The sequence below is a fragment of the Ovis aries genome, chromosome 18 (genome assembly GCF_016772045.2).
Source record: "Ovis aries strain OAR_USU_Benz2616 breed Rambouillet chromosome 18, ARS-UI_Ramb_v3.0, whole genome shotgun sequence".
In the NCBI taxonomy this organism is placed as follows: Eukaryota; Metazoa; Chordata; class Mammalia; order Artiodactyla; family Bovidae; genus Ovis; species Ovis aries.
Window position 1 is genome coordinate 19,706,802 of NC_056071.1, and position 25,873 is coordinate 19,732,674.

At 50.2% G+C, this 25,873-nt stretch overlaps 1 protein-coding gene across 4 annotated transcripts in view; it reads left to right on the forward strand.

The window, feature by feature from the left end:
* Nucleotides 1-2,456: 2,456 nt before the first annotated feature.
* The window catches only part of ACAN (aggrecan), a 68,186-nt gene continuing 44,769 nt past the window's right edge, over nucleotides 2,457-25,873 (forward strand). For all 4 annotated transcript variants that reach the window (XM_060401386.1, XM_060401387.1, XM_027957060.3 and 1 more), the window contains exon 1: nucleotides 2,457-2,810. The gene's annotated coding sequence lies outside the window, so the exon portion shown is untranslated. The remainder of the gene's footprint in view (nucleotides 2,811-25,873) is intronic.

Sequence of the window (25,873 nt, forward strand, 5' to 3'; positions counted from 1 at the left end):
CTTCTCAAACATAAGCAGATACAGAAGACACCTTATTAAAATGCAGATCCTGAGTCTGGGGTGGGCCTGAGGGTCTGCATTTCCAAAAAGCTCCAGCTGACCCTTCTAGTGTGTCAACAAGTCTGAGCAGCAAGAGGTTAGAACTTCCCAATGACAGCAGACCGGGTCAGGGCCTGGAAAAGGCAGGGGGAAAACTACAAAGTGTTCAGCAGAGGAGGGAAAACCAGGATCAGAAATACTACACAAGGAGTTCTCTTGTGTAGACACCTGCATGGAACAGGGGAATGTCCATATGCCACCAAGGGCTTTCAGACACTCAGGTCCTTTGATTTGCTGAACATGGTCTTTAAAGTGTTCAAATGCTTTCCCATCATGCTGGGTTTTCTATAGCCTGTAAGGGCAGGCAGTGTGGAGTCATGCCAACCTGCACTCATTCACTACCTCTCAGTCTCTTGGTGTGTAAAATGGAAATAAAAACTACCTGCCAGGCTGTGGTATCAAGCAGTGTTTGGCATGCAATAGGTATCTATTATATGCTTTCTAGCCTCAATACAATCTAGATAATCAATAAACATTCATTCCCTTCATTACAAAGATTAACTACCTAATTAATATTTGTTCCTGAATTGAATTATCCTTCACTAGCCCCACCTGTCCTGAGACATATGTCAGACATGATCCATTTCACAAATGAGGGTATGGTTTGTTCTCACCAGAGAGCATCAACTGAATGAATACTGACAGGGGGAATCCATGACCTTCCTGTTTGAATTTTAAGGATTGTCTTTTTTCTAGAAGGGTCATTTCCTCTGGTCTGGACACTGAGGTCAGTAACTAGTAAGATTTCATCCCAAAGACACTGTTTTCCTACGAGGGGTTCTGATCACCATCTTGTCAGCTATGCCCAAAGTGTTCTGCAACTTAGATACCTGACTCAGAAAAACCAACAGACTCAGGTAGAACAGGGGTGAAGTCAGAGCCGGCAACCAAGGGAACACCTTATAGCCCCAGCTCCCAGGACCAGCAGGTGGACTGGGCACCACACCCTCCTCAGGCCCAGGGCAGGGAAGGGGTGGGGGGGTGCGGGGGTGGGGGCACCTCCAGAGAATGTGCTGGGCCAGGGCCAGTCCTACCCCTCCAACAGGGGGAAATATCCACACAATTCTAGAGTAGTCACACTGGGGAAACTGAGGCAGTCTGGCCCCCTTTAATGGAGGAAAAACTGGGTCTATTATCTCCGTAATGGGGCAGCCCACAAAGATCCCACCCCTTGTGCTTCTCCATTCAGTCCCTACCCAGTGACGGGTCTAGCGGCTTCTACCACACTGACCAAGGCCGCTAAATCTTATGTCAGTCACCAGCAGTTTCCTCCCTAAGGATGCTGAAGGCCACCAGCCAGCCTGCGTCCCCCAAAAGTGCTGAGGCTGAACCGCCAGCTCGCATAGCAGCAAAGCCAGTGTGACTTTGGGTATGAATTCAGACCCGGCCTTGAGAGGTAATTCCATCACCCTCTGAGCCTCCGTTTTCACTTTTTTTTTTTTTTTTTTTTTTTGCGGGAGGTGAAGTAGTTGTAATATGTATCTCCTTGGGCTCTTTGGGAAAATTAAATGAGATATTAATGTGTATTAAGCAGCCAGCTCACAGAAGGTCTTCAAATGCTGTTAGTTCTTTTATTCTTTTGCCTGGAATCAAAATTAAAGAGGGTGGTGTCTGCAGCTACTGGAGAATTCCTGCTCCGTTTGAAATACATCCTTGTCTGTCTCTCCTGGATTGTGAAGACCCTCAGCCTTTGATGCTGAGGCTTCCAGCCCCAGAACGCCTCCCCGCAGTCCCCTAACCTCCTTTGCCTCCTCCACACTCCCCTGCCTTCTCGGAGCACCCCATCCCCAAAAACTTTCACCCAGTTCCCCAGGAGAGTCCTTCCGGAGCGCGGCCGGGGAGCAGGGGGCCGCACCCCTCGCTATCGCTTCTTGCGGAGCATCAGCCGCAGACCCCGCGCGCGCGCCAGAGAGCCCGGGCCGGCCGCGGCGGCCGCGGAGCCCGGCCCGCCAGGGGCTGCCAGTGCCGGTGCGGCCCTCCGGGGCCCCCTCCGACTGCGGAGCGGCCCGACCGCATTGCAGACGCGGGGCCCTACAGCTCTTCCCGCGCCGCCGTCCTCCCGCGGGCCCCGGTATTGCCGGGGCCGCGCTGCCGTGGGAAGCTCTCCTCTGGCGCCCTGCGCGCCGGGCGGCTTCTCCCTCTGCGCGCCGGACCGGAGCCGGGGTCCAGCGCGCTCCAGCAGCCTCTGCCTTCCCCTCCCCCTGTCGGCCGCCCCTCGGGTCCCCCGGGGGTGGGGTTTCCCTTCGCGCTCGCCCCCCTCCGCCCCCTCCCGGGCCCTCCCCTCCCCCGCCCGCCCCTATGTATGTGTCACCGCGCGCCGTGCCCGCCCGCCTGCCCGCCCGCCCACCTACCTTCCCGCCGCTCCAGAGTGGGCTCGCAGAGCTGAGGACGCGCGCGGCGCTGCTCAAGGTCTCTCTCTCTCAGCACCCTCGCCGGCCGGCATCTGAGACGGGTGTCAGGGGGCTCCGGGCGCCTTTCAGCATCCCTTCCCCTGGCCGACCGGGACTCCGCTACCCAGACGCCGCCGCTGCGGCCACCGCCCGAGGGGACCTGCGGACAGGACGCCGGCAGGAGGAGGGGTGCGCAGCGCCCGCCCAGAGCGTCTCCCCCGCGGCGCGGCCAGACCCGGGCCTCCCGGCCCCAGGAGCCCCCGCTGTCTCGCCAAGTGTATGGGACTGAAGTTCTTGGAGAAGGAAGCCCAACTCTTGAAGGTAACCGTCTCCTGCCCTCCAGAGGGAGGCTCTCCCAGCGCGCCTGGCGAGCCGGGGGAGGTGCTGTGGCTCCCCCTCTGTGCCGGAGGCTGCGCTGCCTCGGTCTCCCCCTCTCCTGGGAGGCGTGTGCTACGGACCCCCGACAGACACCCGCTGCGTCCGCAATCGACTTGAGCAAACTTTCTGGCTGTTGCAGACTTAGCGTAGATGGGGCTAGGGAACACGTGAGGAGGGGCTCTTGTCTCCTGGAAGAGAGAGCAAAGGAGACTTCGCTCCAAACTCCCGTCTGTTTTCAAGCCCCAGGGTCCGGGAGGAGCCGTAGTGGACAGAGTAGCTGCTTCAGAGTCGGAGAACTGTGGGTCCCAATCCCGCTGGGCTACTTTTGAGTTGACGGGGGTGGGGAGATGCTTCATCTTCCCGAGCCTTGGCCTGTCCTCTGTCGGAGGTGAAAGAGGAGGCTTCCTGACAGCAGAGTGATTGGACACCGAATGAAATGACAAGGCAGTGTGCCAGGTACCCAGCAGGTGCCTAAGCAGAGGCTGAGAGAACCCCCCATTTGGTCCCACTTCCTTGGCCATTGGGCACCTGGAGGTGGAAAAAGCCAGGAGAAATTGGCAGACCCTGGGACAGGGTGCCCGCAAGAGAGCCAAGAACAGTGCTCTGAACATGCCACCCAGGAGGAGCATTCCTCAAGGAAGAAGAGGAGAGATGAGGACCCAGGGCCACAGGTAGCCTTTCCATCTCTAGGTTCCCCTGCAGGAGAAGCCAGTGATGGTGCAGCAGGATGGGGTAACCCCCATTACCCCTGGGGTTGGTAGGCAGTTGCCAGTGTCAGTGGAACCCATGTCCTAGGCTAGAGCAGACTGTAGGAGTGGGCGTCATTTCTTATAAGGGGACAGCATCCAACCCAAACTTTTTCATCATTCTCCTCCTTGCTGTCATAAGCGGGGTTCTGATGGGGTTCTTCGAGGGTTTCACCACTAAGGAGCCCAGGGCTGTGCATTTTGATTGATGCGTAAATACTGTGGGAGTGGCTGGCTGCCAGGAGGGAAGAGAGGAATATGCAAAGCTGAATTGGGTTAGTGTGACGTTTCAGGTCTTGGATACTGCAGCGGGTGGGTGTCTGACAGTCTGGGGAAACCCTGAGCCTTGGAAACACCCTCATCTCTGAGGGAAAGTGATTCCAGAAATGATTAAGGAGCATGAGTAGGACTAGAATGTAGGTTTTCCGAGGCCACAGTCGATCACTAGTCCTGACTGAAGGGTCCAGACGTCTGGGATGAAATCCTTCTCTTTCTTCCTTGCCTTAAGGGTTGCCAAGGAAACAGGACAGTCAAGTTGCCTGAGCTCCTGGGCAAAGGAGCTTACAAGGCTCAGTTTGATATAAGAGTGTTGACCTGTCAATCACTGGGCCAGGAAGAGACTACCCAGGAATGGAAAAGCAATAGGGGAGAAAAGCCAAAGGCTTATTAGGGGTGAGAACGTGGGGTGGGGGGAAATGATGATTCTAACCTGGAAGATAAAAGTACAAAACAAAAGATCTCTCCAGTTTAAAAAGTTTTGGATGAAGGAATATTCAAAAGGAAGAAAATATCCCTCAGAGAAATACTGGAATTCCTCAGGTGACATAGAGTTGTGCTCAAATTAGTTGTACTTCTGTGAAGTTTCTAGCTCTACACCGGGTACATTCATTCATTCTCTGATATCTGCAAGCGCCACCTAGGTACCGGGCTCTGTGCTCAGTGCTGGCCCAGAGCGGGTCCTCTGTAAACGGAAGGTTTGACATGACTCAAGCAAAGCTCTCAGCACAGTGCCTGCCACCGGACAAGCACTCAAAGCTGTTTGATATTATTATTATTACTGATTTTAATATTAAGTAGAAGGTTTTCTTTCACTAGAAATTTTCAGTGAATTTCATACTTAAATTGGGATTCTCCCTTTATTATCTGAAAGCCCTCTGTTCAACAGCAAAGAATTCAGAAGGGGAAAATATATTATTACTTCTTTGGGTGGGGAGTCTGTGTGTTTGAGGGGTGAGAAACTGCACTGTCTGAGCCCTTCCTCACACCCACGCGTACATTTTCCTCTCACACACACAGTCCCATCCCAGGCAGCCTGCACCCCCACCTGCTGAGATGGGGCGTTTCTCCATCCTCACAGACCCAGAATGGCCTGTCAGACTCCCCAGTCAGAGTTGGAATCTGAGAGAGAGCTCACCTCCTGAGCTGGTAGAGAGGAGCCATGTGGCTAAGAAGCCTGCCAGCCAAGGCAGACCCGGGTTCGAATCCCAGCTCAGCCAACTACTGGCCACATGACTTTATCTTACTTAACCTCCCTGAGACTCAGTTTTCTTTTCTCTAAAAAGGGGAGGAAAACCTCCAACTGGGGATTTTTGTGAGGACTAAAAGACATAATATAATGCCTTGTTCAGCTCTCAGCAGGCACCACAAACCTGAATTCCTCTCCTCTAGTGGTTTCTAGCCACTCCCTCCACCCCAGGGTCCCAAATCTGTCTCAGTGAAAGACCATGTGTCCAACTTTTGATGTGGACTTTTTTTTAACGATCTTTTCTAGAACCTGGTCCCTCTCAAGGCCCCTCTTGTTAGATGCTAGGAAGACCTCAGCTGAGCCAAGGGAAGCCCATGGGCCCCAGTTAGGAGTGTCATTTTCAGTCTGTTCCCACAAGAACATTTAGCACAGGAGTTGTCCAACTGCCAGTTTTGAAACCAATTTAGTGGCAGTTTAATGAAGTAGGAATAGTGTCTCCCATGTTGCAAAGGTAAGTATTGCTTCTAAAACTTTGCTCTCTGATACATACTTTGCAGTTCTACAGAAGCGTATTTGTGTTGACAGTCTACATGTATATGTATTAATATACACAAATTTGGCATTTGCATAATATATTTCTCACTGCGGGTTGCGATCAAAAGAATTGGAAAGCCTCTGGTCCCTATGATGTTTCGGCTCTGAGAAACTCTTGCCTCATGGCCCCAGCTGGCATGCGCTGGGGCATCCTTGCTGCCCTTGTAGGAACAAGGCCCTTAAGTATCTTGGAAGATGGAAGTTGGAGGTGGGAATGAAGGGCAAGTTCAAGGAAGAGGACAGGCCTGCTTACAAGTGGAGCAGGCAAGGGGACAGGGCTAACTGGCTGCCTTTTGAAAGGGAAGGCGGAGGGGTGGTCTATGGATGGGAACGCGTCTTGAAACAGGAGCTGTCCTCTCCTGGTGTCACCAGGCCACCTCTTGGCCATGCTCCCATCATATTTGATGGGAGCTTTACTGCCCCCCTTAAGAAAGCCCTGTTCCAGGGGGCAAAGGCCAGGCTGTCTGTGTGACATCTGCCCTGGGGAGCTGGGGTGGGGGCTGCAAAAGATCTGCTGCTGGGGGCGGGGCAAAAGTAGGGTTCGGGGGAGGGCACGGGATTGAGGCAAAGGGAGGACCAGAAAAAGGGGGAATTTGTAGGGAAAGCGGTAAAACAGTTCCTTTTTTCAAAAGTTGAATCCAGGGCAACAGCGGAAACGGTAGGGTTTACTTTTAAAAACTCAGAGCCTTCTTGTAAGCGGCCTGAGTATGTGTGTGTGTGAGTGTGTGTATGTGTGTGCTGGGAGGGCGGCCCTGCGGGCTGGCCTGGGTGTGTAAGAGGCGACTTTTCTCCCTCTCAATGGCCTTACAGTGTACCCTAAAGAAGCTTTTTGTTAAACTCATGAATAGGTGGATTTGGGGTGTGTGGTGCTGGGCACCACGATCGGGATATTTGGTTACCTTTGAGGTTACATGTTTTTCCTTTTAAGACACACGCTCTGAAAAGGAGCCACCTCTACTGCATAGGGTCTTGGGGGGGACGGTGCGGGGGGAGCTCTTGACTGTCTCTCTGTAATTGATTTGACTTGAGGAGCGTGGATAAAGAAGGAGAAACTCAAGATTGGGCAGCTCTCAGTGTCCAGCCTGTGGGGAGACAGCCTCTCTTCTGTCCAGGGCTGAGACTCTTCTCAGCCCCTGGACTCTGGGCCTCAGAGATGGAACGTGGCAGTTTGCAGACCACTGATGTCCAGGGCTTCAGGGCCAAGGAGGACCCTCATTTAAGAGATGGCAGAGGGGGACTGAGGCCTAAAAAGGAAAAGGTATTGTGCACCAGGCCATGCAGGTCAATGAGGATCTGGATGGGAACATCGCCCTTCAGGCCCTCATCCTGAAACATACCATGTTCATGGAAACCTCATTCATTCATTCATCCTTTCAGCAGCACTTGCCACATGCCAGGCACTGCAGTAGGCATGGATAACACAGCAGTACATCAAACAGTTCGCTCTTCCTGCCCTGCAGCTGCCCATGGTCTAATGGGGAAGGCGGGTTATAAACAACTTGACCCTGACTCCTCATTTCTATAAGACAATGGTTCTAAACTGGAGAGCTCGTGTGCACCCCAGGGAATATTTGGTCATGTCTGTAGATACTTAGTGTTGTCGCTGTGAGAGAGGAGTGATACTGCCTGCTGACCTTTAGTGGGTAGAGACCAAGGATGCCGCTGAATATGTATGATGCACAGGACAGTGCCTTCGCCTCAACAAGAGAGAATTACCCAGCCCCAAATGTCAATAGTGCCAAGATTAAGAAACCCTGCTCCACATCATCATTTAGTCACTGGGTCAGGCCATGTCCGACTGTGTCTAATAGCAGAAAAGTAAGCCAGGGGTAGGAGGGCAAGAAGAGAGAGTGTGGCAGGTGAGTAAGAGCAGACAACAAATGAAAAAAAAGAGCCAGGGCCACAGAGGTAAAGTAGAGATAACTTGGACTTTGGTGGCCCAGATCCAAGTTGAAATCCTAGCTACAAGCACTTGGGCAAGTCATCTGCTCTGAGCCTCAGTTTCTGCACCTATGAAATGGGAGACATGTGGGATAGTTTGAGAGAATTCAAGATAAAGCAAATAAAGGAGCTGACACACAATCCAATAAAATAGCAGCTGTTATTATTATCTGAGGTTTTTAAAGATCCCGCTCTGGAAAGTTACCGCATCAGCCGGTGTAGACATGTGATTATGAGGTCCAAGAAGATTGCTGTTTGGAGCACGGTTGCCATAGTAATGCCTTCTGCTTGTAAGGGTGGGGGGGTCAGCTCCTCCTCCTCATACATATAGCTCTCAGCAAGGGGTGAGAAGATGGGGAAGGCTTTGCTTCAGTGAGAAGCCCAGTGTGTGCATTCTCCACTGTGAGGCGCCCTGGACTTGGAGTCACATGAACTGTGCTGTGTGATGTGAGGAAATTGCTTCACCCCTCTGAGCCTCAGTTTCCTTATCTGTAAAATAGAGATACTAAGGCCTGCCCTCACAGGTCCAAATTAGTGAGAAGTTACTGTCTAGGAAGCTGCCTTGTGGGGGTGCCTGTGAAGCCCAAGCTGGTTCTGTATCTGGTATACATTGTACCTGAGCCAGGACTGGACACACACAGACAGGCTGAACGTATAAATGAATGAACAAACCAGTGGACCATTGCTCTATAAACTCCTTTCAATTCTTGACAAGGAAAGTGCCAACAATACCCAGATCGGCATCTTCCACTTTGCTGATCTAACCTAAGAAGGCCAGAAACCAGGACCTATGGTTCCCACTGCCTGCTACGGTCAGGTTACTGCACCAGGCAACAGCTCCCTCTAGAGGGAACTGCAGATACAACCATTGAGCTGGGACATCCCTAAGAGCTGGATCCCCATGGGAAGAGGGAGGTAGGAATGGGACCTCAGGACTGAAAAGAGGACCAAATCAGGATCAGGCACCCAGAGACTTATCTCAGTGCAGGCATGTCATTGAATACCTCCATTTTCCTTTCTTTCAAATGGGACCATTTGTCACTCACATGGAGTTGAAATAAATTAAGGCCTAACTAAAAGCCACTAACCAAATGGGTGGATTTGAGAAATCCAAGTGACTCAATGGTAAAGAATCTGCCTTCCAATGCAGAAGATGCGGGTTCTATCCCTGAGGCGGGAAGATCTCCTGGAGATGGAAATGGCAACGCACTCCAGTACTCTTGCCTGGAAAATTCCATGGACAGAGCCTGACGAGCTACAGTCCATGGGGTTGCAGAGTCACACATAATTGAGGGACTGAGCAGGAACACACTTCTCTGAGCCTTCTCAGAATCATGAAGCCTCAGAGCACAGGGGGACTTAGGGAGAATTTAAATCACCTGCCTGGGACTTCCCTGGTGGTCCAGTGGTTAAGACTCTGCACTCCCAAGGCAGAGGACATGGGTTCAGTCACTGGTCAGGGAACTAAGATCCCACATGCTGCAAGGTATGGCCAGAAAAGAAAAAATCCCCTGCCTCCATCATACAAGGGAGAAGACTGAGTCCCAAAGAGGGGAGCGCACTGGACTTGGAGAGGGCGCAGGCTGCTCTTAGCAGAGTCATGGTTTTAACCAGGGTGCTGAGGCTCCTCCCTCCACGTCACATGTCACATTCAAACCAGTAACAGGAGATGCTAGGACACAGAAACACTGGGCCATCACATCTACCTGTGGACACACTGTGTCCTGGGACCACCCATCGCCCACCATTGGGCCACCTTCTGGCTCTGTCCCTCCAGGGTCCTTGCTGGTCTCAGGGTTGTTTTGGGGAAGAAAACCTATTAGAAGAGAAAAGTCCGAAGCCAGGGGGAGTGGAGGCCACATTTTCCCCAGCAAACTCTGGATCTTGGCCTGACCTTCCCACCACTACTCCCCTCCCCCGTCAGGGGTGCTCCCTTCCTCCCCAAACGCCTCTTTTTGACCTGCTTATCTGAATGGCTCAGGGGAACACCTGGATTCTAAGATGACTCAGGGAAGCAGCAGATGTTTGTCTGTTTTACAAGACACTGGAAAGGGGGCCTAGAGGCTGTCACCAGAGGTAATCTCTGTCCCTAGAATCAGAAACATTGGAGGAGTTTTTGAGAAACAGGAGTTCCCCAGAGATTGTTGAGGGGAGGCAGGTTAGGCATCTGCGTTTTTCAAAATCTCCCCAGGTGATTCTAATGCAGTCCCATTAGTCCGAACCCCTCATTTAAAGCCCAAAACGGTTTCTCTTGTTGCATTTGATTCTAAGCCCCTCCCTCTAGCCCTACCTTTTGGTATGACTTGTCCTCCCTTTTTTGCAGATAGAACTACAGCCTGTGCCCCTACCTTTGTTCTTTAGGGGAATGAGAAAGTAGAGGCCCGCCTCCCCTCTCCTGTGGGAAAGGCTACCCACTCCAGTATTCTGGCCTGGAGAACTCCATGGACTGTATAGTCCATGGGGTCACAAAGAGTCAGATACAACTGAGCAACTTTGACATATCCCCTCACCATTCTTTCATCATACAGTTGTCCTTGACCCAGGATTAAAGTACATTTAATGTACCTGAATATAAAAGTACATTCTGCCCTAGAGGCAGAAGAAGCTAGCCCAGCATTCACCAAAGTGGAACATTCCTTCCCGAGATGTCAATAGGCATTGCATGTAAAAAAAAAGCTCATCCCCAAGGGTTAAACAGAATTTAAAAAGTACCCCTTTCTTGTAGGATTTCTCAGCGTGCTAATGAGCATTGGAAATCACCATCAAGTTCCTCACATTGAATGCGACCAGAGCACTCTTCTTCCCTAGAGCAAAGTGAGGTTCTCAGTCTGCAGATGCTGATCTAAGCAGTCAGCCAGATCTGATGCTGCGGCAGGAATGAAGCTGCAGCACCAGGGCCCCGGGGGCCAACCCAGGACAAGGGGGACCCCACCAAGGAGAGCTTAAAGCCCTAAACCTCAAACACAGTCACTGCTGTGCTTAATCACTCAGTCATGTCCCACTATTTGCGACCCCGTGGACTGTAGCCCGCCAGTCTCCTCTGTCCATGGGAATTCTCCAGGCAAGGAACACTGGAGAGGTTTGCCATGTCCTCCTCCAGGGAATCTTCCCGACCCAGGGATCGAACCCAGGTCTCCCGCATGGCAAGTGGATTCTTTATCATCTGAGCAAAGCTGGACCCAACCTCTCCTTTTCCACCTCCTCCTTGCCACCTTCCGTTTAAACACTGGTCTTGCTGGGAGTTCGTTTTCCTTCTTTTTTTCCCTAGATTAAAAAAAACAAAGGAGAGAGGTAGAGCATTCAGTGTGGTTTACTGGAGGGTGGGGCCCTGGCTCCTCCTCTGGCTTGTGCCTCTGAACAGGGTTCTGTCTCCACACCAGGCTGGTCTCCCTCCGGCACACACACCCCTGCACCCTTGGGCTGCAGGCCTGACCCAGTGTGCTCTACCTGCCCTCTGACTCCAGGGGGCGCCAGTCTCCTGGAAGTCTCTATGAACAGCACACCCCCGCCCCCGCCCCCGGGGAGAATGGCAGCCCCAGAGCTTAGCAGAGGTGCCCTGTCTCCCTGCCTGTCTCTGTCCCCCTTCCTCACCACTCCATCTGTGGGTGTCACCCCCACCCAGGTCCACACAGCCCAGTCAGGGGGCTTCTTCACCCCTTTACCTCAGCCTTTAATTCCCCTGGCGCAGGCTTATTCTGGATTTCAGTTGCTGCCTGAGCCCCACCTGCCATGGCTTCTGCTCTAGCTTGTTGACATTTTAAGAGAGAAGGTCCCCGTGGTGTGAGAGAACCTGAGTCCTTCCTGCCCGTTCCACAGGGAGAGGGCTGCTGTGTCACCCCGTCAGGAGACTGGAGGGACTTCGTGGTTAAGGAGGCTCCTCACCCTCCATTGCTCTCAGGAGCTCCCTCTGCTCTCTCAGTGCCTCAAGGGTCCCCGCCCCGGGCTTCACCCACAGGGGTCAGCAAGACTCTGATAAACACCAGTAAGGCTCAGGCAACTGCAGTGGCTGGACACTGGACACTAGTCTGGACTACTCCTTAGTCACCGAAAGAACCCTGTGTCAGTGTAGGAACCTACCTTTAGATGCAGGCACCAGGCAGTCAGGAGGGCAGAGGAGGCTCCGCCCTCTGGGGATTGCCGAGGCTCTTAGAAGACCTTAGCGGTGTGGTCCTTTCACACTTAGAATAAAGCCCAAGGCCCGCAGGAGCTGGTCTCCATGATACACCCTCCCCTCACCCACCACTGGCCTCCCGCTGGCCTCTTTAGCCACTGGCCTCCCACTTCATTCCCACCTCAGGGCCTTTGCCCTCCTGGGCTCCTCTGACTGGATGCTCTTCCCACAGGGCTCTGCGTGGCTGGCTCTTTCTGGTCATTCGGGTCCAAATGTCACCTCCTCCAGGAAGCCTTCTTGGCCACCCAGTATAAAAAACGTGACACCCTCAACCCCACACTCCAGCAGCCCTTTGTCATATTTTCCTTGCAGCTTATCACTGTCTGAAAGTTTCTGCTTGGTTGTTGTCCTCGCTGCTTGTCTGCCCCCTTCCCAGCTCCTCGAAGACCAAAAGCCCTGTCTATCTTAATTGTCTTCTATCTCCCAGCACATGGAAAACACTTGCCACACAGAAGGTGCTCAGTAAAAGTCTGCTGAGTGGGACCTCCCTGGTGGTCCAGTGGTTAGGACTCCGCACTTTCACCGCCATGGGCCCAGGTTCCATCCGTGGTCGGGGAACTAGGATTCTGCATGCCACATGGCATGGCCAAAAAAATTAATTAAAAGTCTGCCAAGTGACTTCTATCCAGTGCTTTTCAAACTATCCTCCAGGGGGTCAGCATAGGAATTGTGTGTCTCTGACACCCCACAGAGGCCACAGAAGTGAATTGAGAGGGGCAATGATTGTGGGAGTTGGCATCAGATTCTATGAGAACAACTCTGATCTTATGTCTTCTGAAAGCCATTGTATGGTGCATCTTTCTCTTGTAGATGTGAAAGCCGGAACCTAGAAAAATATATGTCCTGCCTGGAGGTGTGACTGTCAGTGCTAGATCGAGGGCCCAATTTCCCTGTTTCCAGTGCTCTGCTGAACAGGGCAGCTGTCTAAGGACAGTTCCCACCTGCCCCGCCCACTTCAGCGGCCCCGCCCACTTCAACGGCCCCACCCACCCCGGCCAGGACCCAGGGACCCTGAATAGTCACCCCAGCGAGCTGATGTTCTGCCATCAGAGGGGCCCAGCTGAGGATATGAATGGCTGCTCTCATTCCAAGCTTTCCTTAATGATTCATGCTGACTCAAACATCGTGAGGAGCAGCTACTTTTAGAAATAAACATTCAGTTTTAGGTCCAGCCACCTTTGGAGCCTCAGGTTCTATCAGTGGCCACCCAGCATGGGTCATGAGCTCTTTTATTGCATTTCCAGTACCTCTTTCAAGCTGCAGGGTCCCAGCACTCCCCATGACATGTTAGATGGCCAGCCAGGCACCAAGGGAGAGGATGGAGAACAAGACGAGGTTTCCCCTGGCATTGCAGCTCAGCATCTTCATGATTCTGAAGACCTCAGTGGGCAGCTCTTCTCAGCCTTCACCATCCACACTTAAGAGTATTCCCCTCCAGCTCTGTGCTCTCGGGCCTCACCCACTGTGGGCCTTCCTTGAACTCCAAGTTTATCTTGTCTCTCTTTTGTGATGGAGGGTCCAGTGCATTGTCACTTACATTTTATTTCCAGCTTCCTTCCTAATGACATCTAACACCTGGACTCACCAAGGAATCCATCAGGCCAGTTTTCCAGGGGTGCAGTCAGGTTGAAGGGCTCTGGGCCCAGTTTGGCCTGTTCAACCAGAGGTGTGACTTTGCCAGGGTTGACTAATCTTGCATGCATCAGTTTCCTTATCTGTAAATTGGGTACACTGACTCTCTTTTCATAAGGCTGTTGGAAGGATAAAGCAAGATAACATAGCTAAACCAAGGTGTGTGGCGCCGAGCAAGTACACTCAAGCAGTAATTGCTGTTCATTGTGAATGTTCCCCGGGCCCATTCCTGGTGTCTCAGAACCTGAATTTTGAGTCAGTGTGTTGGATGATCGTGTAACTGCCTCTTCTTGCCCAAGATGAAGCTGATCAGCTGCTTTCCTGCCCACTTATGCTCTTAAGTAGTCATACAAGCTCAGAACAGGATGGGACCAGAGAGATGCAGCAAGTACCTTATGTTTCCAGCCACCCTGAAGCTAGCGCAGTCCTCCTGACATACCTGGAAACTGCAGCAAGCCCTACTGAACCATTGTAATGACCTTATCTTAACTAAATTACATCTGCAAAGCTTCTATTTCCAGATAAGCTCACATTCACAGGTACTGGGGGTTAGAGCTTCAGCATACCTTTTGGGGCAAGGGGAGAGACAGAATTAAGCCCATAGCATTCTTTATTGACTCTTGTTATATTTGAGATCTATGCTTCATTTTTAGGTCTTTCCTGGTGGCTTAGACCGTAGAGAATCCACCTGCAATGCAGGAGACCTGGATTCAATCCCTGGCTCCGGACAATCCCCTGGAGAAGGGAATGGTTACCCACTCCAGTATTCTTGCCTGGAGAATTCCATGGACAGAGGAGCCTAGCAGGCTACAGTCCATGGGGTTGCAAAGAGTCAGACATGACTGAGCCACTAACACTTTCACTTTTTGCATTTGTAAGATGTAAAGGAAGTTCTATCAGGAAAGGCAGATTAAATAAGTGATAGCACTCCAATAGGTCAGTGCTTGTATTCTAACCAGAGGCTGGGCAAGTGGAGTCCATAGGATATAAATGCCCTCTCATGACATGAGTCGAGCTACACACACACACACACACACACACACACACACACACACACACCTCTTCATGCTGAGTCAACAGAAACTCTATGAAGTAGGTTTAATTATCTCTGTTTTATAGAGGGGCTTCCCAGGTGGCACTAGTGGTAAAGAATCTGCCCACTAATGCAGGAGATATAAGAGATGCTGGTTCAATCCCTGGGTAGGGAAGATCCCCTGGAAGAGGTCATGGCAACCCACTCCAGTATTCTTCGCTGGAGAATCCCATGGATAGCTGATAATGAAACTGAGGCACAGTGTTAAGTGGTAGGGCCAGAACTTGAACTCATGACTATCTGATTGTAAAGTTCATGGTTTCCTGCACTCTGCCTAGAGAGAAGATGAATTTCTCAGACCAGGCACTGACATCTAGCATGAGAAAGAGAAGCCACAGAGCTTGTCCCTCAGTCTGGGGCTCGTCCTTCAGGGTGTATATGTAAAGCCCTGTTTATTCCTGCACATCATGCCCTTGATTCATGGAGATTATTTGGCAGATTCCGGGCCACCTCCAGGAGAGGGAGCCATGAGCTAGAAAGACTGTGGGTCCAGAGTCTGTTGAACACTGGGGCAGAAGAAAATTTTGTTTCCCAGCAGATTTCCAAGACTTTTAACACGGAGAGAGCTTTCTCCCTCCGCCTTTCTCCACTGAGACACTCCTCTCTATCCGCCCCAGCCCCAGTTGGCTGACATTGGTCACTGGGGAGTCTGCTGGCTTTGACCCACAAACTCCAGTTCTCCTAATGGCTTCCAGGACCGGAGTTTATTCTCTTCTGTGATTGTCTTGAATGAAGTTTTTTTAAGGACATAAAATTTCCTTTTCTTTTTAGAAACATTTTTCCTTTAAAAAAATAGTAAACCACATAGAAAGTTTAGGAAGTAAAAACTTTCAAAATGAAAAAAGAAAATTGACTGCTAACTCTCCACTGGAAGATAACCAGAGTTACATTTCTGTATATTTTTGTGGTCTTTTTTCCATGAATAGATTTACATAAAAATGAAATGGAGTCTCATTCTACATATTATTTTGCAGCTTGTTTTTTTGTGCTCCGTCATATAAGGTGAATGTGTTTCTAAGTCAGTAAATAGTTTTTCCATAATTGGAATCTTCTACATGCCAGGCTGTCTATTGGACACTGTAGGGAATACAAAAGGAGAAATGAAAAGTTTTCCTTGACCTTCAGGAGAGCCCACAGCTTAGATGGGAGAGAATGCTGTCTGCTCATCACATGATGCAGAGAGCCCTGGTTCCTTGTTCTCATACATCCACTGGTTGTGCAGCTGCGGGTGAATTTTTCCATCAAGGGAAATTGGCATCAAGCTCTCCTGAGTTTGAAGCAGTACAGTGCAGTGACAGTCACTGGGAGAGAGCATGCTTTAGTGAGAAACTCTGCAGCCGCTCCACTAATGGCTCTGGGTCCCCAGTGAGGCAGAGACGAGGGGTTCAAATTTGCTGTCCCCAGGGTTGACCTCTGTCCCCTTGTTCCTCTCAGAGCATGAGGATCTTGAGGTATCACACCTGCATCTAGTATTTAATGATATGTATTTCTCGTATATCCTGGCCCTCCTAACAAGCCAACAAATTTATCTTCTTCTCAGATAAAGAAATAACAGTCCCACGCAGTAATGGAAGGAAGATGATTGCATTCAACTCATTGGGAGAGAATGTTAGTGGGGGGAATCCACCAGGACACCTTTCTTAAGAGATTTTCAAGGGGAGTTTTGATCCTACTTGGGTTCCAGCTTGTGTGCAGCCTTAGAGCTCAACCCCCTGAAGATGCAGATCATTGCTGGGGTATGTGAAAGCATCCCAGGATGCTGGAGGCAGTGTGGTACCCCAGAGAGTCCTGAGTACAAGAAGGCCTCCCTGGATATACAAAATATTCCAGAAAAAAATTGGATGGGAAAAATTCCAGTTGGAATAGTGCACAAAGATCTCTAAAGATTATGCCAGACAGGGCTATAGATTTGCCTCCTCAGAAGGAGTAGTCCAAGTCCAGTTCATAGAAACAGAAAGTGGCCTGGTGGTTTCTAGGGGCTGGGGGGAGCAGAAATGGGAGTTCTTGTTTAATGGGTACAGAGTTTCATTTTGCAAGATGAATTCTGAAGATGGATGGTGGAACAACGTGAATGGATAGTTGTGGAACAATGTGAATGCACTTGATGCCACTGAATGATAAAATATCTGAACTTGAAAATAGTTAAGATGGTAAATTTTATGTTATTTGTATTTTGCATGCGTGCTAAGTCGCTTTAGTCATGTCTGACTCTTCGCGACCCTATGGACTGCGGCCTGCCGGGCTCCTCTGTCCAAGGGATTCTCCAGGCAAGAATACTGAAGTGGGTTGCCATGTGGAGTGGGTTGCCATGTGGAGTGGGTTGCCATGCCTTCCTCCACGGGCTCTTCCTGACCCTGGAATCGAACTTGTGTCTCTTCGGTCTCTTGCACTGGCAGGTGGGTTCTTTACCACTAGCGCCACCTGGGAAGCCCTATTTGTATTTTACCACAGCTTTAAAAAAAAATCAATTTTTTGAAAAAGGAAAGTTGGCTTTCTCGTGAGGAAGAAACCTTGACTAGGAGGATCTGGGAGGCAGCAGACAGCATGAATCCCTAGAAGGTGTTTTCATGAAGGTCGCTGCTCTGGCATACCATCAGGAGGTTAATAGGCACCTTAGTCCTGACAGCCTTGCAGGGCATAGTCATACCACCAGAAGCAGCTGGCAGCGAACTGGGGACACGGGGGAGAGAGCTGGAAAAGGAGGAAGCGGGAAACGGGTGAAACATCTGATCATGTCAATATTTGCAGCTCTTCTCCAATTGTTCTGAAACAAATCAAGAGTCAGAAAGGTCTGTGAGGGGTTCAGAGAGCAAGTTCTCTGCCTGTCTCTGGGTTTTGCGCTCATTCTACCGCCCCAAGGTGCCTTGGTGCTTTGAGTCAAAATGTGAAGTCTCCCCATGTAGGAGGCACTCCACAAATGTCCCTTCATTGAATCATGCTTTAAAGCTGAGACCACAGATTGTCAAAGTGCTTTGGGTGACAAGAACGAACCCATGACAGGTTTCATTCTCAGCACCTGCCCCCATCCCTAGCACGGACATGGGAAGCAGGGATCTAGTTAGGAGTACTGGTTTTGGAGTCAGACCAATCTAGGTTTGAATTCTGGGTCTGGCGTTCCCTGGCTACAGGTAAGTCATTTACCGCTCTGAGCCTCTGTATCCTCCGTTCTAAAAACAGGACCAGTAATGAAGCCCCTCCCAGGATGATTGTGAACCTTGAATGAGATGATTTGTTTGTTCACACTGCTGCTGGGCACCATGCCCAGCTTGGGCTCAACCTTCAATCTATAGCCATTTTTAGAGGAAGGGTAGGTGCTCATGGACAAGGGAGAACCAAGGATGGACAAGCCCAGTGCATACCCCAGTGGGGTGCAGTCTTCCTGCAGAAACACAAATGCTATAGACCGCGTGCACTCCTGCTGTGAGGGAGGAGGGTACATTTGATGGCAATGGGAACTTCACAGAGCAGAGATACTGGGGGCCATGGTTTCCTCCTGATAAACACCTGAGATCAGGTCATTCCCCAAAACCCTGAGACAGGCCCCCACCATCACCTACAAAATAAAGCCAAACACTTTAGCCCAATCATGGAGGCTCTTCAGAATCTGGCCCAGCTTTGTTTCTAACTTTATGTGATCCTACACCAGTTGGATCTACTCCTTTCACCATACCTTTATTCATGTGACCCTCCTAGAATGCCCTTCCCCTACCTCCACAGGCCCACTGTCGTCGTTCAGTCGCTCAGTCATGTCCGACTCTTTTCGTCCTCATGGACTTCAGCAGGCCAGCCTTCCCTGTCCTTCACCATCTCCCAGAGTTTACTCAAACTCATGTCCATTGAGTCAGTGATGCCATCCAACCATCTTTTCCTCTGTCGTCCCCTTCATCACATCTTTCAAGGCTCAGTTCAAAAGCCATCTCTTCTTCACAGTTCTCCCAGGTCCTCCCAAAACAGGAATGATTTCTGTATCTTAGCTTGTGGAGCGGTCTCATTGAGAAAGGCTCCCCTCTAGTGCTGTAGGATTTATCCACACATCTCATCTCCTGCCTCACACAGTGAGCCCCGGCGGCGGATCCACTCTGATCCTTCCTCAACACCTGCTGCGGTTTTCCACATGATGGGTGTTTGATGGAGCGAAAGAGGGAGGGAGGAGAGCCAGGAAATCCTCGGAACTTTTCCAGATGAAAGGCAATGATTCTGTCCACGTGAGGGCCAAAAAAAGAATGCTCAGCTCCTCAGAGCACATGCGCCAAGAAGAGAAAGCAGTGTCACTGAGGGATGGCCATGGGGAGAAGCGGGCTTGTCTGCTGTCTACCCGGACCACACTGGACCCCCTGGGCAGGGCTAACTAACCTGGTGGAGCAGAAAGTTTCAGGAGGTCTCCAAGACCTCCTTGTGGTCCAGTCGATTACTAGAAGGACTCAGAGCTCAGCAAAGCTGTTACATTCACAGTTACTATTTATCACAGCAGACGGATACAGATCAAAGTCAGCATAGGGAAGAGCCACACAGGACAGGGTCCCAGAGAGACCAGGCATGAGCGTCCAGTTGCGCTGTCCCAGGGAGTTGTGTGGACAACCTTTACTTCCCCAGCAACAATGGGTTGCAGTGTGTACAGAGTGTTGCCAATCCGGGAAGCTCACCTGAGCCTGGCTGTCCAGGATTTTCACTGTGGGTTGGTCATGTAGACATGGCTGACCACCCACATGCTGACCTTAGTTTCCAGTCCTTCCAGAGGTCAAGGTGATATCACATGACCCAAGACTCTCACCATAAATCACACTGTTAGTACAGACAATCCAGCGTGGCCCAAGGCCCCCAGGTAAATAAAGACTTAGAGAGTACCTTCTGGGAGCCAGGTCCACAACTCCCAGTGGCTCTCAAAGAGAAGCCTGACCCAAAAGGAACTAAGTGAATGTTCTCTATGACGTCTTCCCAGTCCTAGAATTAGGGCATGCAAACTACAGTCAAGAGAATGAGGCTTGATTCCAGTGGCCCATCCTCTTTCTTACTCTTGACTAGACCCCAAGTCTAGACTAAACTCCAAGAACCTGGGCATCTGCCCCCAGAGTTTAAGGGGTTAGGCTAGTTGCCCCTTGTTTCCTTTCAGCTGCCTCCTAGGCACTTGGCCCTCTGCTTTGCTCAGGAATTCATCTGTAACCCCAAACGCCTGTGTCGTTGCTGGCCGGGACCTTCAGCTGCCAGAAACCTTTACCAAAGATCGTTTTGGAAACCTGGGCTCAGTTCCCACCAAGGGAGGCCCCTGAGGAGTCCTGCTGGGTCCCCTAGCCCCTTCCCAAACTCCTACAGGAAGGAGCACTCTGTCCTGCCAGGTTGATGGTCAGCGCCAACTGGAGGGAACTCAGTTCTTGGCCCCAGATTCCTGCCCCAGGAAAGGTTCTTGTGCCTGATGGAAAGTTTGGGCCGAAGGATACTTACTCTTTTCCAAACTCCCAGGTCTGATATTTACACAACGTCTGAAATTAATGCAGAGAAAACCTCCAAGAGCCCGGGTTGGAATGGAAGACTGAGAACAGGAAGGGGCAGGTCCCAAGTACCAGTTTTTTTCCACACAGAGAACAGGGCAAAGCTCAGTGTCCTGGGCGAGTGAATCAGGAGCCATTAATGTACCACTCTCCATTTTAAACTGGTTTTACTGGGAATTTGCAGTCGAGGGTAAGGAGAGGTGGGAGTAATGGGGAAAGGCTGGTGATGTTGAGCTGAATTCTTCTCTCTGGTGCCCACCCTGGTCTGGTCTTATGCTTTGGGGCCAGGTTTGGGTGCAGCCTCCCATCCTAAGAAGTACCATTATGGCTGGCCTTCCTTCTCAGCTCTGGACCTGGCTCAGTCCCAGCTCCTTAAATACACAGCCTTCATCAGGCTGCTAGATGACTCTGAGTTCTGTTCTGTCCCTGGGTGCTATCTCCTGGGTCACCCACCACTCCCTGCTTGGTGGTCCCCAGATCCATGCTGACCAGTCTTGGCCCTCTCCTAGCAGGAGAGGAGGGTGAATGGATGTTTCCAGGGGCCATGGTATGCTCCGGGCTACCCCAACCCGCATTCAGAGTTAACACTCCTCCTAGGGTTTCTAATGTGTTTCAGGGTTGAGGAGGCAAGAATGCTTTGAAATCGGTTGATTTGCAACAGTTATTATCAGTCTTAAGCTTAGTGCTCCTTCCATTCCCAAACAATCCAGAAGGGACATTGCCCATTCATGAAGCACCATTCATTCTTTCATTCAGCAAATATGTGTTGAACACCTTCCATGTGCCAAGCACTGTTGCAGACACCTGAAGTATGTATGCGTGTGTGGGTGCTCAGTTGTGTCTGACTTTTTGTGACCCAGTGGACTGTGGCCCGCCAGGCTCCTCTGTCCATGGAATATTCCAGGTAAGAATACTGAAATGGGTTACCATTTCCTACTCCAGGGGATCTTCCTGACCCAGGGATAGAACCCACATCTCCTCTGTCTCCTTTATTGGCAGGTGAATTCTTTACCACTGCACCACCTAGGAAGCCCAAGTAGGTATAGTGTTAGTCACTCAGTCGTGTCCAGCTCTTTGCAAACCCATGTACTGTATGTAGCCTGCCAGGCTCCTCTGTCCATGGAATCCTCCAGGCCAGAATATTGGAGTAGGTACCCAGTCCCTTCTCCAGGGAGTCTTCCCAACCCAGGGATCGAACCTGGGTCTTCCCCATTGCAGACAGATTCTTTACCATCTAAGCCCCCAGGGATAGTAGTGAGCAAAAGTTCCTGCCCTCATGGAGTGTATATTCTAGTAGAGGAAACAAACAAGAAACAAGCAAATGGAAAAGTGCAGGAAGTTCTAGTAATGATAATGCTATAAATAAACAATAATAGGGTGACATGATAGGGAGGTACTGGGTAGGGGTGAGGGAGGTCAGGGAAGGGACATTTGAACTGAGGCTGGAATGATGAAAGTGGCCAATCAGGGAAAGATCCAGAAATGTGTACCAGGAAGAAGGAAGAGAAGGAACTAAAGCCATTAAGAGGAAACACATTTTTATGTTCAAGAAATAGCTAGAATGTGGCTGGGAATAGAGGTATGATGTGGTGTAAGCAGGAGTGAGGGCGTAGAACGTAGGGACTTAATAGAACATGAGAAGGGGCTGGGCTTCACTCCAAGAGCATTCGTCCTGTTCTGCCATGAAATATAGGCCAAGATTTGTTTTAACGGTCCTTTCTGATCCGACCTCTACATCCCTGGCTCACTCAAGATTCCAATGTGATACAAGCTTCCTTCCTCCCAACGCCTTTTACCACCCCACCCAACAGATCAGACTGCTCAGGGAACAGAAGGACTTCTGTTTGATGATTTAGAGGAAATAAGATGTTTAGAGCAATTTGTCATAGGAGTCATCACTCCCTGTTCTCCTCCTAACTGGCAATTAGCAATTTCCAGAGCCATCATTCATGGATATTCTGGCCAGAGTTGTCAAGAAACTTTCTCAAGCTCATCTAAAATATAGCAAGTGATGAGTCAAAGGTATGAATTCAGGTTGTAGTTTTAATGTACCCACCTTCTCCCATACTATATGGTCTCCTAGGAAACTGAGACTAGGCTGTTTCAGGAAATTGCATGGCTCCTGGGTTCAAAGTGGACCCCAGAGAGAAGAATAGCATATCTCCCATCACAGTAGATCCAGGTCAAGCAGTTGTTACTAGCAAGGACCTTTTTCCGTGAGTGAAGGAAATCAAGACAGAAAGGCCAGAGAGAGTAGAAATTGATGTTTTTAAAAACAACTGTGGGCTTCCCTGGTGGCTCAGACGGTAAAGAATCTGCTTGCAATGCAGGCAACCCGGGTTCAATCCCTGAGTCCCCTGAGAAGGAAATGGCAACCCACCCCAGTATTCTTACCCAGAAAATCCCATGGACAGATGAGCCTGGCCGGCTACAGTCCATAGAATCACAAAAAGTTGGGCACCGCTGAGCAACTGACACTTTCACTGTGCCCTGAACTGGAATCTACTCCGTTCAGGTTCCCGCTGTGCCTATCACCCACCTCCACAGGGAGGCCTTTACCTGCAAACCCACTCACACCTTCAGCCAACCTAAGTCAGTCTATTAATTACTTATTTTGGCTGTGCTGGCAGCAAGTGAAAGCTACTCTTGGTTGCAGGCTTCTCGTTGCGGTAGCTCCTCTTGTGGAGCTTGGGCTCTATAGCACGTGGGCTTCAGTAGTTGCCGCTCCCGGGCTCTAGACACAGGCTCCATAGTTGTGGTGCACAGGCTTAGTTGCACCTCAGCACATAGGATCTTCCCTGACCAGGGATCAGACCCATGTCCCCTGCCTTGGCAGAAGGATTCCCATCCACTGTGCCGCCAAGGAAGTCCAATAAAGGCAGTCTTTAGATTGTCCGTGAAACCGCTGTATAAGCTGATCTTGGCTGTAAGGTACTCACTGTTGCCTAAGGGTAGAACAGGGATGGCTGGGCTCATTCAGTGAACACGGGGCAGCTCTGAGAGTGACAAGGCTTGGGTCACTGGAGAGGACACCAGCAGCATCAGGATCTCACCTAAACAATCCAGACTTTTATTTGAACTCTCATCCTATCCCCAGGCTTGGGGTGAATATAGTCATGAGCCCTAAGTTAACCACGTTGTGGGGGATCCCACTGTTTGCTGTCATTGCAAATCAAATGACCATCCACACATGGGACATCATCTCAATTAGATCTAGGCATGAACTGTACTGGGTATAATTTCTATCAAGTCAGTTCATGTTGGTTGAGGGACTACGATCTGCAGAGCCCAGTGCTTGGTGCCCACACTAGGTGCTCAGCGCACCCACAATGGATTGAAGACCGAGATATGTGTACACAATGCAGCTGTTCTCCCACCTCAGCCAGGGAGGATTTGGTCTGATAAGATTTAGGAAAGGAGACAGAATTTACTGAAAGCCACACAGTGCATGCATGCTAAGTCACTTCAGTCATGTCCATCTCTTTTGAGACCCCATGGACTGTAGCCCACCAGGCTTCTCTGTCCAGGCAAGAATATTGGAGTGGGTTACCATGCCCTTCTCCAGGGAATTACAGAAATCCTATATGATAGATCCTATTTGATCAGCACTTTAGAAGTAAGGAAATTGATCCTTCAAGAGGTTAAATAATCGGGCCAAGGTTTTCTGTTCACATGTAAGTGTCACAGCTGCGATTCAACAGAATCTATGTGATTCCAAGGGCTTCCCAGGTGCCTCAGTGGCAAAAGAATCCACCTGCCAATGCAGGAGACACAGAAGACATGAGTTCGATCCCTAGGTCGGGAAGACCCCCTGGAGGAGGAAATGGCAATCCACTCCAGTATTTCTTACCTGGAGAATCCCATGGACAAAGGAGCCTGGCGGACTACAGTCCATGGGGTCACAAAGAGTCAGACATGACTCAGCACACACGAGCACATGCATGTGACTCCAAAGCCATCTTCTCACTACACAGCCCCACTCGCCACCCATACACCCCCCATAAGGGCTTAGCCTGGTAGTTTAAAACAACGACGGGGAAGAAATCACAAGCTGGCATGTGTTTGTTAATTAGTTGGTGGTAACCACAAGGAATGACAAAGAACATGGGCAGAAAGGAGGTGGTTTCAGGCCAAGGTATCTGGAAGTTCCCAGGAGGTAGTATTTACCCTGGATTCAGAAAAGGCTATTATTACGTCAGATGTAGAGCTGTTCTACAGATATAGTCTTCTGGAAGGAACAAACTGCATGAGCAAAAGGAAGGAAGAGAAAGAGGAGGGCCGGACCCAAGCCACGGGCACCACTTGAAGGCGAGCCCACATTAGTAGAGAGTGCCTGGTGGGCTACAGCCCGTGGGGTCACAGGGAGTCGAACACCACTGAGAGCACACACACACATGCACCAGATATGACACCTTCTGGACACAAGTCTTTCTTTTTTATGTTTTAGTAACTAATTTATTGTTTTATTTATTTATTTGGCTGCTCTGGCTCTTAGTTGTAGTACACGGGATCTTTAATCTTCATTGCAGCCTGTGGGATCTAGTTTCCTGACCAGGAATCAAACCCGGGTCCCCTGCTTTGGAAATATGGAGTCTTAGCCCCTGGACCACCAGGGAAGTCCCTGGACCTGTGTCATTTCTTGATTTCTTTTCTTGATCATTTCTTGATTTCTCCTAATTCCTCCACTTGAACCTTGCTCCTCCCTTGAGAGCCTGAGGCTCCCCTCAGAGCCTAATTCCTCTGAATTTAGGCATGATACTCATAACCTCACAGCTCCCCTCTTTGCATCCCTCTGCTGCCCCCCACATCTTCCCCAGCATGTGGAGGGCATGGGGGGGCATCTTTCCCAGTGGTTTTGAACCTTCCCAGTGAATGCTGATCTGGGTGCAGGATCAGATCAAGAGATGAGCTCATTTCTAACCCGGGAGGAGGCTGTGACAGGTGAGATGTGACCGACTCTGACCCTGTATCAAATGTCTCTTTTCTGCACTGTGTGGAGCTGGCACTTAGAGTCTCAGAGAACTCCAGGGACAATTCTCCCACTCTACCCTGTGTCAAAGATGTGAAAACTACACTTGGGGTCATACAGACATTCTAGACAGCATCAAGGACCCAGCACCCATTCACATGCCTGCTATTTTCCAGGTACAGATATGTCTCCATTTACAAGAATATAAGCAACTCAGAGGAAAACCCTCCCTTCCCCACCTCACTGTGCCCTCTGTCTTAGCACAGGGCTGCTTGAGGCCAATCCTAGACAAAACTCTGGGTTTGAAAGGTCACTCTGCAGCACCCTCAACCTGCTGCCACAGCTTTTTCCAGTGGACTCACTTAATTGCCCAGAAAGCAGGAAAACATTTGCAGAATTTGCAGTGATAACCAAGCAAGTAATACAAGGCACTGTGCTTAGTCATTCAGTCATGTCTAACTCTTTGTGACCCCATGGACTGTACCCACCAGGCTTCTCTGTCCATGGGGATTTTCCAGGCAAGAATATTGGAGTGAGTTGCCATGCCCTCCTCCAGGGGATCTGCCCAACCCATGGATCAAACCCAGGCCTCCTGCATTGCAGGCAGAATCTTTATCATCTGAGCCACAAAGGAAGCCCAAGTAATACAATAGGAATAAGGAAATCAACTCTATTTTTTAGAAAAAGATCCAGATGGAGAGAGAATAAGCAGAGAGAGAAGAGAAAGAGGAGAAAATATAAAATGAGCATCAGCATCCATGAAAATTAACTTCACCATGTCCCATTCTGATTCCAGTGTGCAGATGAGAAAACTGAGGGCTTGTGTGAGTTCACCTGGAATCAGTTTCCTGACTCCCCCTTTCCACGCCTTCCCACCATGTTTATTTAGAATATGTGGGAAATTAGCAG